The 15651-nt window shown below is 41.2% G+C and overlaps 1 protein-coding gene across 4 annotated transcripts in view; it reads left to right on the top strand.

The window, feature by feature from the left end:
* The first annotated feature begins 3731 nt into the window (after positions 1 to 3731).
* Positions 3732 to 15651, top strand: part of LOC118774722 (protein FAM168A-like) — a 43989-nt gene continuing 32069 nt past the window's right edge. For 3 of the 4 annotated variants that reach the window (XM_036524172.1, XM_036524174.1, XM_036524171.1), the window contains exon 1: positions 3732 to 3930. The gene's annotated coding sequence lies outside the window, so the exon portion shown is untranslated. Of the gene's footprint in view, positions 3931 to 3986; positions 4060 to 15651 lie in introns of those variants that run through there. The other variant, XM_036524173.1, reaches the window with a different exon arrangement.

Here is a 15651-nt window from a genome sequence, read left to right as displayed (position 1 = left end):
CATAAACTCTGACACGGCTGCTGTATTTATTATTAATGGCAATACTAAGAAAAAAGGGTAAGGGCAGGATTGCAGATCAGGGGTGTAGATGGTAGCATGGACATGAGGTCAGGGGAGCAACGTGGTGCAATTATAATAATGTGAGACTGAATTTCACCTCCATGGGTCTATGAATGGGCCTTTTTAGCAATGCCATTTTTAAGTAAGCAGAAATGTTCCTGTCGCAAAGTAGAGAGACTACATGCCTTGCAATGGTAAGAGAAAATTATTACTATAATTATGGCAGTTACCATCCATGATGGTAGGAAGTTCATAAGTGAAAGTATATAATGGTATATTTTTGTATTTATGGCTTTGTTGTAGATATGATCCTTATGTAGAGGTCTTTTCCCAAATTTGTTATTATACAACCATCCATCTTTGATCTACACAAGATGGAGTCACAATTTTAGTGTCATTTTAAATCTGTTGGGGGTACCCTGATGCATTTGTAGGAGATGATGTTTGTTGAAAATGTTTTATTTTTAAATTTCAAAGGTATGACTAGTGTAATGCTATAATATGAGCATTTCAGAGTGGTACCTTTTGTAATTTTAATGAGAAAATTACTCAAATTATTATTATCAGGATTTTTCACTAAATAAAATTTGTCAGTGCGAATTGAATTCCTGTTTCACATAGTGCAGATGCTTGTTCCATTAGTATGGATATCAGTGGGTATGTTATTAGAACGATAGCCCTCAGGCCATATGTTGGCATTTCTAACTCCTTTGCAATGAGAAAGTAGCTACAAATTCTTCATCAATTGAATGCGATGCAAATGAGTGCATATGATTGGTAGAACAAACAATCAAGCTCCCTAACATCTCCATTCTGGTATCACAATTTCTAGTTCAAAGATAAAGAGATGGTCTTGCAGACAAATTGGTGAAACCTTAACATCAACTACAAAAAACTCCAGAGAGGGGCTTATTACTCACTAATTAAGCTAAGCAATTGTTAGCTCAGAGCTTTTTTGATGTCCTAAATGCTCAGCCTCTTTGTATTACTTCTAGTGGGGGATGTCACAAGACGTACAGTCAAAGATACAGATCTGGTAATTAAGGCTAGATTATCCCTGTCATTTTGCCAGAGGTTTAAAACCAAATGGAAGTGCAATGCATGTTTGGAAAAATAGCTATCCCATCACCCCCTTGTGACAAAATAAAACAGATTTCACATACAAATGATTACATGGTCGGATGTTAAACATAGCTGAAATTTCAGTACAATAAATGAAGCGGGTAGCAACATATGAAATCATCTTTACTGTGCCCTTTTCACAAAAACGCTAGTAAATTCTGACTCTGGGTCACACTGACCTCTTCTCTTCATTCTTCATTTTCATCTGCCATCTCTATTAATGTGTGAAATTATTATGTTGTTGTTTTAATATTTCCAAAAAGCATGCTTTTGAACTTTCTGTCTTCTGAAATACAAGTTATAGCAGTTATGGACAGTGTAATTGGATTTATGATATACTTTTTTTAAAAAAAAGCAAGGTAAACTTAACAAAAGGCAGAAACTGGACGGACTGAAAGGGGTTAATGCCACAGGAAAAGCCGATTGTCAACAAACGGTAGGCAATCACATGACCAGAAAACTAAATCCTGGATTACCTCATCTTTTGCTGCTTATCCCTCACTGGTTTATATTGTCTCTGTGATTTCTGAGAGAAATAAATATAGCTCATATTCTGACAGGATGTGTTAAAGAATACGTCTGTATTGTAAACAAACCAGCTGAGTGTTAAAATTAACTATATTGATTTCTAAAATGGCAATACAATGTCACATATACCCATGCACTCATTTCCGTTAATTTGGCATTGCATTTTCAAATGTTTGTTATAGTAATCACAAAATAACTTAATTCCAACATAATATCCTTAAAATATCGATATATGTTATAAGAGCATGTTCTCAGGATGAAGCGATTCAGTGTGAATAAAGATAGCATTCCCAGCATTGTTTGACCTTCAATCTAAGGACTTTCTCTGCTTCCCCAGTACATATTTCAACCACTAGGTGGCACAATACTATCTTTGCATGCAGTCTGCAGAGAATGTTCTCCAAAGCAGCAACACTTCACATTACTACCTCACATTCACATTTATATTTAGGTTTTCATTTCAACTATTGTGCAGACTATTCAAAAACAAACATTGATTGTAAATGAATGCCAGTGTTTCTTTATATAGATGTATACACTGATTTTTTTCTTCATTGTGTTTACAGATGGAAAACAGAGCACAATTTATCTTTTAAATCGATGCCGCTGTAATTTCCCAACTTTTAGTAAATAAATGGTTGATGCTTTAGCTAAAATGGAGCAAACTGTGTAACTAGATTTGTAAATAGACTGCATGTACATTGCATATAGACACTAATGTCACTGGTTGGACTTTCTCACCACAAGCAAACGCAACGTAACTGCGGCAACCCCTCAGTATGACAGGTGGAGAACGAGGGGAAGAAGAGGAAGAAATGAGAAGGAAATAATTGAAGTAATAGGATCTGCATATCACGTATGTAAATGACCCATACTAACCAAAGATAAAACAAAGCACGATGTGATAAAAAGGGGCATCAGTCTCCGGAATTGAGGACAGCAGGTAGAGTTTCAACTGGGTACACTTCAACTGTTTACAACTGTTGAACAAGGTACCGAATATCAGTTGCTTCACAAACCAAGCTGCATTAAGGGGATGTAGAATGTGTGATTGATTGACCCGTAAACATTTCAAAGCAAATGACTGACATTCATGACATTGTGTTTAGGTAATGTCACTAGCAACAAAATTTAAAACTCGGGAGAGTGTCAGTAGCCATAATGCGATAAATGGAATCGCATTCTTTCGTAATTCATTTAAAATTATCTTGTGCTTGCGGTGAGACACTAACGTAGGATCCTTTTTATGAAACTTTCGAGACATCAGTTGACACTTAAATGCATCTATTGTTCAGCAATTTGCCTGCCGGAGAAAAACAGCGCAGGGCCTGTCTCGGTGATTACAAGGAATATTTTTGAAGTTGGGGTGTGGCCGAGAGAGGGCATGAAATAAACACTTACAGAAAACAAAGGAAAATACGTGCGAAGACACACATTGCAAGTATGTGCAGTTACATTTGTTATCACGACGCTAAGCAGGCAACGATTCTTGCCCATGATTACACATAATGTAGGCTCTCGGCGTTTGGGATGTCAATCTTCCAGTAGTGCACTGGGCGTATGAAAAAGCAGTATTGTTAATCAACTATCAAAAACACTGAAGAAGCTACATTCTCCCTACCCAACAAATTTTCTTCGCAAGCTATTGCATGAGAGACACTGATACGACTGGCGGTGAGTTTTCTGTTGCAACGAGCAGTGCTTAACAGTTCACAAACCAACTTTACATGATCAGTTTATGTCCAAGTACGTCCCTGGTTTTAAAGAGCCAGTCTTATTTCTGTCTTCTCCAATACTCCACAAGCATCAAAATAAAACTCCACGTGCAGCAACTGGAAGAAATAGAGTCGAAAGCGCTGTTTCCGCTGAGAAAAAAAAATCATCCAAGGTAAACGATTGGGTTGTGGGCGGCCTGTTCTGTTCCCTGTTTGCCTGTCGCGTCAGAGACAGAATGTCCTCCCTCTGAGTTAGCAAGCTGGCTGCCCCTCTCCGTCCCCCCTCCCTCTTTCCGTATCCCCATCCCCCACTCTGTGTGTATGTCGATGTTACGAACGCCGTTGCAAGCTTGAAATCGCTGGAGCTAAGCAAAGCAGAGGAAGAAACCGCCAGCATTGCTACAGAGAAAAAAAGAAAACAGTAATCACAAGAGAAAATAAGAAGATAAGAGTTAGAGGGCATTTGGGATAATTAAAAATAAATCCAACTGGATTAACTATATTGGTAAGGCCAAATTTGCTATTTAATCGCGTATGTGGCTATCATTCCACTAGCTGCCTGTTTTCTCTCAACTGTCCACACCAAAAATGCAATGGACGTGGTGCAAGCAGAAAAATATTGCCAATGGTGAAGGTAGCTATACGTCGTGGGTCTGTGAAGTAAGGGGAAATGATAGAAACAACAGAAAAGCACCATCAACGTGTGCACAATGTCCTCGGTAACATTATTTACCGTGGAAAGATACGGTGCACCGGCCAAAACACAGGATGCAAATTGTAAAAGGCGGCCGGGTCTATGAACAGGATTGCGGTGGAATTGTGTCTTGCCGACTTCTTCTACCCGGCTAGGTTTTTTTCATGCTGCAGCCTTGTAAGGAGACGGCTTCTCAAAATGGTGTCGGCAGTTTGTTCTGTGACCATTTTAAAACCAGTTTTGAGTGTAGTGGCTACGTCGCAATTTCAAAATGTGGAGCACGCGGCGATTCGCAAGGGAGCGAGGAAAGAAGTCATTAAATGTAAACAGTCAATAAGAAATGGCCACTGTGAATACCTACGTACAGGACAAGGGAATTAGCTGGCTGTGTAACTACGATTGCAGTTTCAGGGTTAACTATTTAGCGTGGTAGCTAACTAGTGTAGCATATAATGATGATCGCTAGCTATGTCATACATATGTGGGGTATAAGTCGTGTGATTTTATACGATGAAGGCAGGTGGGATTATTGCTACGAAGTCATAATCTTTATCGGGTTAACGCTGCGATGAAAACGATTGGTTTGATGCACAGCATTATGTTCTTGTAGCAAGATGAATTCTTTTTGTGCGAATGAATAGGCTAATAGCGAGATGGGTAGGAACCTGAAGCCTTTCAAATAAGAGCGTTTATAAACATGAACAATATGGTAGGGTATGTAAAGTACATTGAAATATTATAATAACACCTAAATATGTTGTCATAACTACTTAACTAATCGGCGTATGAAATAGCATAGCTGCCGTTTTCCATTTCAACATTAGAAGTCGACCAGCCGTTAAAAAAACAATGGCTAGCTACATTAATACCTAGAGGCAGCTAATGTGTATTGTTAAAATGGAAACATTTTGTTTAGTGAGTGGCTAAGTGTCATAGCGGCTGCTAACGGTATAGCACAGCTACAACAGAAAAATAATTGCAGTTCGCTGTCTAGCAGGTCAGCTCCGTGTCATTAAATTACTCGATTTAAGACAAGTATGAATAAAAATCGATGCAGGTAGCTATTTTGTCAGTTTTGGGGAGAAGGGCATTGAAGCAACAACGAATTAACCGGTGGAAGCTTGGAACCACGTGTCCCTTATTTTGCAAATGATTTCGCTTTCTGCATTAAAATGGCTTGTTAAACTGTGCTATCATAAAACTGTCAGAAGGGGGTAATGGCAATATTTAGACACAGCCACATATGTTTGGCTAGACTGTAACGTTGCGAGTAAAAGGATGTGTTACTACTTGGATGGTACCAACATGAATGTGATTCCGTTCCTTAGCTTTCGATCTTACTTGTCTGGTCAGAAATGGGGTTAGCATTCGGAATGTATCCGGTGAGCCAGGACACCGTCACGCAGTATGAAACAACCCGAGGGAATTCATGAACAAGGCACTAGCATCAGGCTTTTTCAGTGCAGTGGCGGTTTTCTGTGAAATTTGTTTACTCCTTCGTTATGGTTCTTTTAGGTGATTTTCTTTGTGAGTACCACAGAATTTAATGTGACCGAATAGAAAAACAGTTGCGTTTAAATTGTATAATTGCAATGTACTATATTATTGCGCCTCATCTTAAGCTTGCCATTTTACTGCATTCTTCACGCGCTTCTTTTCAGACCTAGGTAATGTAGCATAAACAAAGACGATTGGATCGGTCCATGCATATTTTCCGATCAGTTGATTGGCTGATTGTTAGAACTGATCAATGGCATATAAAAAGTCAAACTCTAATGGCTGTGTTGTAGCCTTGAAGGGAAGAACGATACAAACACTTTTCACTTTGTTAGGAATGTATATGAGGATTGTGAGTGACTTCCCGTAGTGTGACCTACGCTGTCTTTAATTTCTTCTTAATCAGAAATCAGAAAAAATAACATGACCAGAATAATTTGGTTAGTAAATTAACTGTAGATGGTTTGTTGGGGGGAAATATCGTTTGTATTTTGAGAATCATAACCTGCATGTTGTAACCATAATGTTACCCCGTTCGTTGTCCGAGTTCTTTGAGATTGAGGACTGTTTCTGACTGCTCAGTGGTCGTAAGGGATGATACCACTCACACAGTGAGCCTGAGCAGCTAGGGTCTCCATGCCCAGGTTGCCCAAATCAATGGCTCAGGAATTTTGAAAAATACTTTTCTTTCAGCATTGACATTGCCTGAATGGGTGTTGTTCCTTTTGTTGCTCATTTGGAATTTAATGGAATTGTAAAAGTAAGAATTCGCTGTTCTTATAAAGGATGCTGTAGTTTGATTTTTTCTCACAGAAGAAGGTCAAGTGGACCATATTGACGCGTACAGTCAGAGGCCCAAAATATTTTGCTGGAACATCCACGGACACACAGGCACCGATATTTCAGCTGTGTATTGCATTATGAACTAGGATGGTTTCGACTGAAGATGAATGGATGTAGCACAATGACTGGTCATTCGGTGTCCACCGTTGGTCGATGTGTCCTCAACTGAACAATAGAGGGCGCTGTGGAAACGCCAGTAGTCGGGCGCATTGACTCACATCAGTACCATTGATGGGCATCTATGGCGGGATTTGTCAGTGTTGGTAGTTCATACAATCATGCTCACAACCTCTTAGTTTTGTTGTGAATTCAGTTTCTGAGTGTTTGATGTTTTAATTGCTCTTTGGTTAGTGAGTTGTATGTCATTATTAATATGACTTTGACTTATGAAATACCTCTTTGGACCATGGTATCCTTGCCTGTGACACTTCCGGAATCTAAGTATTTGTGGGTCTTACGAAATAATGTGTTGCATTGTGGTATTTAGAAATAATGTCCATTCAGGGATATTTTTTAATATTCATTAATGTGGCTATGTTGTACCAAACTAGTGTCAGAGGACACATTGCTTCAACTACACAATGTTATTGAAATGTACTCCTAAAGGATTTTAATATGAATTCCCAGTTTTGCTGTGTTGTTGTTTGTGGATAGGTGTCATTCTGTTTTGCGGTGTAGTAAAACCAGGTTAAAAAGTGAAAATATTTGAGTACATGTATATGTTACTCAGGATGAAATGAATGTTTTATACATGACATCAGATCTGCACCTTGCACACATAATAACAGCTGGAACGGTGCACTTAAAGATAAACTCTGTGCTCAACAGTAAGAGTACAGTGGAAATTTCCCACCTCAAATGCACAAACCTTGGACCAATGTCCAGTTCTTTTTACACTACACTGCATGCTGTTGAAAGCTTAACATAGCCTCAGTGCACACAGAATTAGTTTGGGATTTTCCACAGGCAGTTGAAATAAAAGAGAGTTGCAATATTGATTTTAGATGCAAAGAAGTGATCGTTTAAGTTTAGTACTGAGAGATTATGTTTATTGGATGTTTCAATTTGGCGTGCCCTTGGGATACACAGATAGCAGCAATTGTTCTGTAGAAGTTAATTAGCAGGGATAAGTTGGACTAATATTGTGCTTTACTTGTTGAAACTCTTGATGGTGGCTGCTGGGCAGTGTCCTTTTGGCCCAGTCTTCACTGTAATTAGGTGACTATGAGTCCACATTATGGTTTGAATCAGGCCAGGCCTTTTTTGCAACTGGCATTTTTGAACATTCAGTAAAGTGAAAACGCTTTTGAAAGATCTGTTGTACACCAGCAAATATGCTTTTTCTATAAATATTTACACTATGTATGTACTTATGTCATACTATGATGTGTTCAACCTGCAGGTTTGCTGTAATGTGGGCAAGCCTGTCATGGTGAAATGAGCATTGAAAGCCTGGCTGAACTGTTTACATCCTGTATGAGAAATTAAGTTTTCACCGTGGTGTATTGTGGAACATGCTGCTGGTTTGTGAGTCTAGGATTCTGCCTGTCATCTTGACTGACAGTTGAAATTTTTGAGATTCTCTACAGCTGAAGATCTGGCTTTGGCCTGTCCCTTTTTTGTCCTGGTGTGAGGGGTTCCTTTTGTGGTATAATTTGAAGTCATGGTAATTTAACAGCTGAGGGTTGAGGTCAAGGAAGAAAATGCATTGATTGTGCTGCTTTGTATAGCTGCTGCTATGTAACCTTCACGTCACATTCCTCTGACTTTTTCTCCCCCTTGATTTGTTTGCTGCAAAGCGTTTGGAATGTTACAGTCCTCTGATGTGTCACTTGTGTGCATAAATGGCTCAGAGAAGTTTGTTTGATTTTACATTGGTTAAACCTTTTTCCTGCCCTCAAGATATGTGGTGTATCTGTAGTTTCCATATTGAGCTATTGTTCCCAATTGCAGCAGACATTTTTATTAGTCCTATGAGCTCTCAGCAGGCTTGTTTTGTTGAAATATGGGACTGCCAAAACCCCAAAATAGAGGAACTGCAGAGAGATGATGCTTTGTGCACATGAGCGTGTGCCAGTGCAGTGCTGTTGGGTCGCATCACAATCCCATACAGTCAGTGCAGTCAATGGCAAGGACTGTAAACTGGTTCATTAATATATATGGCTGCAATAATATAGCAATCAGTTGCATAATTTTAGCAGTGGACTAATTTTTTTGCAGGCTTTCTGTTTTTGTATAATAGAACAAATAAAAGGAGTTTGTCCTGAAGTCTTGTTTTTTCCTCACTGGTTTATTGGAGGATCTTATAGAACTCTCCACCTGTAATCAGGAGTGTAGACTACTGTACTTCATGTTCTGAATGCATTTGAAACAGAAATTCATATGCCAATCCCACTCTCCAGGAGAGGGAAAATATTTGAATGCCCCCCCCCCCCCCCCCAAGTTTCACTATAGCACCAGTATTCACTTTGTGAGCACAAATGGGTGGCCATACAAACTAATGGCTGTGACAAGCGTTGTCTTGGAAGCACATTTTCAGTTGTGTTGTCGCATCAGTTTTAATTTTCAGTGGGGATTTTGCCATCAGAAGCCTGTTCTTTCCATAAAACAAGAAAGTTGAAATCCTTGGTCCTGACCATTACATTACATTATTGTCATTCAGCAAATGCTCTTACCCAGAGTGACTTACATAGGTTAGCATTTTATCCATATATACAGTTGGAGGTTTGCTGAGGCAATTGTGGGTTGTACAATGGTACAACAGCAGTGCCCCAGTGGGGAATCGAGCTAGCAACTCTTCGGCTGTTAGCCCTGCTGCTTACCACTATGCCACACAACTGGCCGACCACAGCCCAGAGTGTGCTTGATGTTGCTTGGCATTGTATGGCTGGAGTAGGCTAAGTGTGCATAGGCTAAATGGTCCATATTCTGACAGAATACAATAGTATGGATTTATCAACTGATAGCTGATTTTGTCAAGCAGCAACGGGAGTTTCGATGACCATCACTTTGTACACTTTTGACACGTAGGCTTCTGCTTTGAAAATGTCAGCGTGTGCTAAATATTATTTTCTGCCACAGTAGTGTTAAGTTTACTTTTTATGTTGTGCAAGTGTGCATGTACTTCCAGCACAATCCAGTGTTGTATATTGTTATATATTGAGCATGGACCTCTAAACTTACTTTTGTTCTAGGCAGTTGTGGCAATGTTTGTAAATGTGACTGTGGGGCAGTAAACATTTGAAAATTCATTTATTCCCCATCTGTGTTTTGAAGGGAACAGTAGTGGTGGTCTGTTAATGACAGAATGATATATGGGCATTTAGAATTGCGCTGTTCTCTTGAGAACTTCCCGCAAGGTCCTAAAAGATTCCTTGAAAACTGAGATACTGGATTGTGAAAGATGGAAATTTGGAAGGAGGGAGGGGTGGCCCTAAGGTTGTAGGAGGGTTTCTTGAAAAGTAGAAGCTGCATTTACTGGCAGGATCTTTGCTCCTTTGCTGAGGAGAAGTAGGGCTAGATCTCAATAGGCATATAGACCTTAATGTATGAGTGTGTTCAGAGTCAGGTAGATCATTTGCAGAGAATTGTCAGCGTAGCGCCATAAGCCATGTCATAACCGAGGCTTCACTGTTCCCCTTTTTTTCTCCCTTGTAAAAACATACAAACCTCAGTTTTGGTACACAGGTGCATGTGTGTGTTGTCGTTTGTCTGCAGTGGGAGGTAGTGTGGCAAAATAGTTTCAAAGGAATATCTGGATACTTGATATTCTGAGCATCAGTTTTCTGATTAATGGACACAGTATGGGACATGAAATCAAATGAAAACCTTTATGGGCAGTCCAGATACGGTCCTAAATACATGTTTCCAAGTAATAAGAATATTGTTTGCAGCAAATTTGACATTTAAAGTAAATGTACCTCTTTCTAGCTGAGTGAAGAGAAGATTACATTTTTAGCTCTATTGTCAGAAGAGAGGCTAAAAGCGAATGAGGCTTTGTTCTCCTTAGGCACGTTTCTCTGGGTCAGAGTCAGACGGATTCTGCTGTTCCTCTCCAGCTGCACTGGGGAGCTTAAAAGATACAGTCCATCTGCAGGGCCCCAAGTTCAGTGTGTTGAGACCTCACTCTGCCAGTGAATGGGATGGGATGGTGCTGCATCTGTAGATGCCTTTCTCACCTCAGGGTCTCTCGGCTTGTAGTCAGCTGAGACCACTTGCCTCTCACTGCCTAGTTTCCCCTGTCAAAGTAGATGTATAGCCAGACTCTCCCTCCCCGCTGTTTCTGGCTTTCCCCTCCCTTTCCCTTGCTATCTCCGCTTTCTTATATCTCTGCATCCCCCAGAGTGATTTGACTGTACTTGATTTAAATTCAGAGCATAACTGAGGTTGATTGGGAGATGATTGGGAGTTTGGAGTCACCAGTGCTGTGATTTGGAGTGAGCTGCTTGTGTGTTCTCCACATCGGTGCTCTGCAGTAGCCTACTTGTTGTGCCTGGATTTTCCTTCTCTGTATTGACTGAGTCTGTGGGGTGCTCCCCCCTGCCCCCCAAGCAGGATGGTGTGGGCAGTCCTTGTGCGATACCTTCCCTCTATGTTGCTACACTATGGTACTCTTTGGTAAAGTACATTATCTTTAACACTTTAAAAAGCTCTTTCAGTGAAAATTGTGAGTTACGATTCCCTTAATTTGCCATTCGCACTCATCGCAAAATTGTGCATCAGCGCTACTCCTTAGATTGTGAGGCTTGTCAGGTGATTGTTATTGATGATAATTACTACTGAGAAAGCCCACGAGCTGTGAGTCACTAGCATGCCAGATTTTTTTTACCCAGAATGCCATTCGGTGTTGAGTTTCATGAGCTAGGACTGCCAACAAACAATGAAAAATGAATGTTTCACAACTTAGTGGATTTTTTGGGGATTGAAGTTGCACGGATTCATTGCTCGTGTGAACTGGCTGACATTGCAGGCTCAATGAATGGGGATGACCGTTACAATGAATTGAACATCAGTAAATGTGAAATCTAAAAACAAGCCCAGTGCAAATGTTTTTAAGAACAAGACACATGCACATCTTTGAGAGAAGTAGAATGGAAACAACTGACAGTGACCAGGGAGAAAAATGTAGTTACGATAAATGTTCAGGAGTCAGCTATTCTCTACTCTTAAATATCTCTGTGTGCTAGCAAGAGAACGGAAAGCTTGAGCACAGCAGGTTAATCATCCTAACCAGATCCTGAATGGCGAGACACTTACTTTGACGTCTTAAGTTCATAAATTGTGTGGTGTGTCACCCCTGGTTCCAGTAGGGCTGCCAGTAGCGCGTTTGTCTGTCAGGTTCATATGCAGTGCACTCATTTCAAGTCAAAAATAGTAATGTGTACTATGCTTCAGGCGTGCTGTTTTACCCTTGAGCAATGTAGGCTGCACCTTATTCAGAAGACAGCAGCAGTGGTGCAGATAAGAGCGCTGGCTGCTGTTTGGTGTTGGAGAGCACTTCCCCACTGCGATGACCTGCTGCGGAGCTGTGTCGCGTGTCCCCGCGCACACGGAGAAGCCTGTCGAAAGCTTGCTTTGATTCAGGCGCCAGCTGTGCTTGCTCCTCATGGAAGGGCCTCGCTTGCCCTCGCCCCTCCCAGCCCTTAGCTTGAATTATTGATACCCCTTGCTGACACAGATGTCGGCGTTGAAGGAAAGTGATCAGGCGTGCAAGTGGATCAGTTTTAGAGGGGGTGCGTCTTTCTGATGTTTTTGCGCAGTGTGGACAGGGCCTGTGTAGTGTTTGAAATATATTCCTCTCTCTATATCTTCCACTCGTTTCCTTATTCATTACCCTTGAGAGGAGTAAGCACAGTGTCTTGTCTTTTGTTCTTTTTCCCACCCTGTCCGGGAGGGTATTGCTTCATTTTTTATGATGTGTCTCATTTGTCTCTTTTCTGTATTGTATTCATTTTCTCTTGACAGCCCATACAGCTGCTTTTGTGAGCTAGGGTGCACATGCTAGGAGGCAGGTTATACTCGATGTTGCCATCGATCAAAGGAAGAGTTGAACTAGAATAAAGTACATCTCCAAGTACTAGGAATACTGTAGTGGCTATATGCATCTCCTCTACCTGGTTCTTCAGCTGAAGCAGCCCGTGTTCACCTCGGCAGACCGTTTGCGCGTTAGCCCCGAGCGACAGCACGGTTGTTGCTCCTTAGTTGGCCTTTGCTGTCGCTGGTCCAGCAGACCTGGGTACGGACAGGTGCGGGCAGATCTGACCAGATCTCGTTGTAAGGGCATTTCTCCGTTAGTGCAGTGGCCATTGTTCCTGTTGTTCCGGGTGGACAAAGTGCTGCAGTGGCAGTTCCCCATAGGCTCGCTGGTTCGAGAGGGTAATGTCTGGCAGGTTTGAAAGAGATCAAGGCCATGTCTGCCAGGAAATCATTCTCGCTCACATTTCCCAATGACACCGCCCATTGCCCTGCAAGGACTTCATTTCCAGACCACTTTCCTGTATTTTCACATCTCTGTTCAGATTAAGGGGTCTGTAAAAGAGGGTTAGGTGTCTTTGTTTATTTTTCCATTACACCCATCATATGAGAATACAAACTTGAGTGAGATCCCAGAAAAAAGCTTTGCATGGTGTTTGCTAGAGCACATTTAGGTCTCTCACTAACCTCTCATGTCCTCCTTCTACAGCAGAATCCCTGGTTGCAAACAGACAGAATTGAGAGCCCCTTACCATCAGAAAGTCAACTTGGAGTGGAATGGCATATAACATCTTTCATTTTTAAGATAGCATCATTCCTTCCAAGTTGCTGACTTTTATTTCCAGACCGATACAAATGCCTATGTGTGTTTTATGTGCATAAAGAAATGACAACTTTGAGTGTATTTTCCACCATATTTACAGCTGTATTAACTGTGTGCTATGAGTATGATCTAACAAGGGAAAATAGATTGAAAAGTTGGAATGCTGATCATGACAGCATATAATGAATAATTTTTTTATGTGTCTTTGAGATGGTTTGAACAGCAGAAATTGCCTCTGCTTTAGGCTCATTTCTCTCATCCATAAATGCTAACTGTCTTGGCCTCCTATGGCAGGGTAACCTCTAACGTCTGTAAGGGAACGGAAAATCTGACACTTGTTGAAAAGGTCGAAAGGTCATTGTTGAAAGAGAGATACAGAAAGATGCCAGATTGAATTTGTCCAAGGCAGATTTAGCAGTAAATTTATTGATGTGGTTGAAAGTGTGGTCTTGTCTTGTCTGAACAGGATAGGGGGCCTGCATTAGGAGCAAAAGCACAAATATCAGTTCCGTCAGTGGTCTCTAGTAGAAAAGGGGAAAATAAACACTTAGATTAGTTAAACCTGTACGCTGTATACCTTCCAAAACACATGAGAAGATTAACAGTGCCTTACTGTAACACTGTTAGAATGTTTTTATAGAGTTGTGATCACTCATGGCACGATGATAATCGTATGACTGCTACTTGGCCTGTAGTTGGAATCTATCAATGACTTTGTTGTTACCGTATTTGTGCAAAACAACAGCTGTGTCAGGAATCTTGTTCTGTGTTCTCCCTAGCCATATGAAATCATGGCTCAGGGCCAGTAAACATGGTTGTTTGGGGTTTTTTGCCTCGCTTGTGTCTCTGGTTTGAGATATGCCTGGAAGTTGTATATTTCATGTGAACCTCAGACATGTTGAGGTGTAACTCAACCAAGCACAGCTTCAACAGATGAAGGCTACAACCACTAAACACGCGAAACATTTCCCAGGATGCTGAAAGGACAATACAGGAGTGGCAATACATAAACAACATAATGCATTTATAAGAGCATGATAAAAATAACAGTTATATGATGGCTGTTCTGCGGTGATAGGAATGACCGTGACTAGTGTCATAAAAACAGATGACAGTTCAGAGAGTATGCATGAGGGTGAGAGGCATCTATCTTCACAAAGGCACAGTGTTGCACAAGACATCTCTTTTGGAACAGAAGAGGTTATTTTAACCACTGCATCATTGGTAAATGTTCACTCTCAATCCAGGTATTTCTGTTTAAACTGCAATGTGAAGGACAATTACTACAGAAGTATGGATTTTGAACCCTAAACGAATGTAGATTCATTTCCAGTCTTCTCAAAAAATGGTTATTGTAAAAATGGCCACAGTTCTGTTTTCATGCCTTGGCCCTCGTTATTACAGTGACCTGTTTGCATCGAAGCTCCTAGCGGTTTGGAAGAGGCAGTCTGTCTAGTGTGAATCAGGCTTTATGGTTCATGCAGGGGTCAAAGCTGTGCAGACGTGCATGCTGTGCGCATGTATTAGACTGCTGAGAGTTTGAGCACTGTTTCAGTTTTTTGGTGAGCCCCTCGCGATAGCTTGGCCTCACCCCAGCCCCCCTGCGCCTTGCAGTTTGAACCCAAACCAAAATAACTTGGCCGGGGGGAGAGTGTGCCGCTCACATTCTGTGCTTAATCTCTGGAAGCTTGCCGCGTAGTACCTGTGGTCCAGCTAGGGTGTGAGTTGGGATTCCTCTCTCTGTTTTTTGTGCACTGATGGGGGGGGAGTATAGAGCTTACTGTGATGGAATGTTGGCCTGAATTCCTTGCTGTTTTGAGGTCTTTCCGTGTTCTCTGTTTAGAATGCTTGCCCTGCACTAGCTGTTCCAATGAGGACTCTGTAAGGAAGATTCCTGAGGGGAATCGCTCTGTCCCAGGAGAAACTGTTCAGATCGACAGCTTGCAATGTCTGTATTTTAAAGAGATATTGATTAGTGTAGACATGTACTACATGGACTGGTAGCTGGTAACGGTCGGTCGATCACTTTGTAAGTGTTGAAATATCTTTCGTGATGTTTGGGATCAAGCCTGAAGTACAGTTACCACCAGATTTTTGAAATGAATGGTTGGGATGTTCATTAAATAACGTCTTCGCAGGCAGCTGCCACACAGCTCTCCTACTGAATCCTTACATAGGCAGTTGAGTGTATGCGTGCGGACGTGCATGCGAGAGGCTTGAGTCAGATGGAAGGGTGCTAGGTGGGCGGTCTCTTCCTGCCTGCACAATGAACACACACTGTCAGTATTCTTTAGTAAAGAAGCGTGTTACAAAATTAGAGAGCGCATTACGCAACCTACCAAGGATCACTAAACCACAGTGGCTCTTTCTCCCTCAGTATTGCACAAATGGAGAGC

Source organism: Megalops cyprinoides, chromosome 3, assembly GCF_013368585.1.
Source record: "Megalops cyprinoides isolate fMegCyp1 chromosome 3, fMegCyp1.pri, whole genome shotgun sequence".
In the NCBI taxonomy this organism is placed as follows: domain Eukaryota; kingdom Metazoa; phylum Chordata; class Actinopteri; order Elopiformes; family Megalopidae; genus Megalops; species Megalops cyprinoides.
Note: the sequence above shows the minus strand (reverse complement) of the source record. Positions and strands in the feature narration are given on the sequence as shown.